The 421-nt window shown below is 62.5% G+C and overlaps 1 protein-coding gene across 1 annotated transcript in view; it reads right to left on the bottom strand.

The window, feature by feature from the left end:
* Positions 1-421, bottom strand: part of ANO1 (anoctamin 1, calcium activated chloride channel) — a 75,644-nt gene that overhangs the window by 72,232 nt on the left and 2,991 nt on the right. The gene's annotated exons all lie outside the window — the stretch shown is intronic.

The raw sequence follows: 421 nt of genomic DNA on the forward strand, positions 1-421 counted from the left end.
GGTGGGGCTCCTTCTGCTCATCAACTCCGGGCTCCTCTGAGGATGCTCCCTTGCACCCTTAGAATCCCCTGCAGATGGCATAAGAAAGCTGGTGGTTGGGTGGGCCCCTGGCATCCCACAGGAGTAATGACTGGCGGGGGAGGGGGGACAGTGCCTGGAGGGAGGTCCTGACCCCACAATATCTGGGAGGTACTCGGGGGGAAGCTGAGGGCCCCCAGAACAGTCTGAGCCACGAAAGACCTTTCACATCCAAGACTCCAGGCCCTTCGACTGAGGGGGTGTATTCAGTGTCCCCAGGATCCCCAAGCAGGGCTGAGGAGCTGACAGTGAAGATGGTCCCCTCCGGGCACCTCTGTGGGTCAGGACACACTTCTGGCCGCACCCGGCCACCACCTCCCCCTAAACCCACCCCTCCCCCACC

The sequence above is a fragment of the Bison bison genome, unplaced genomic scaffold (assembly GCF_000754665.1).
Source record: "Bison bison bison isolate TAMUID 2011002044 unplaced genomic scaffold, Bison_UMD1.0 scf7180017864080, whole genome shotgun sequence".
Lineage (NCBI taxonomy): Eukaryota > Metazoa > Chordata > Mammalia > Artiodactyla > Bovidae > Bison > Bison bison.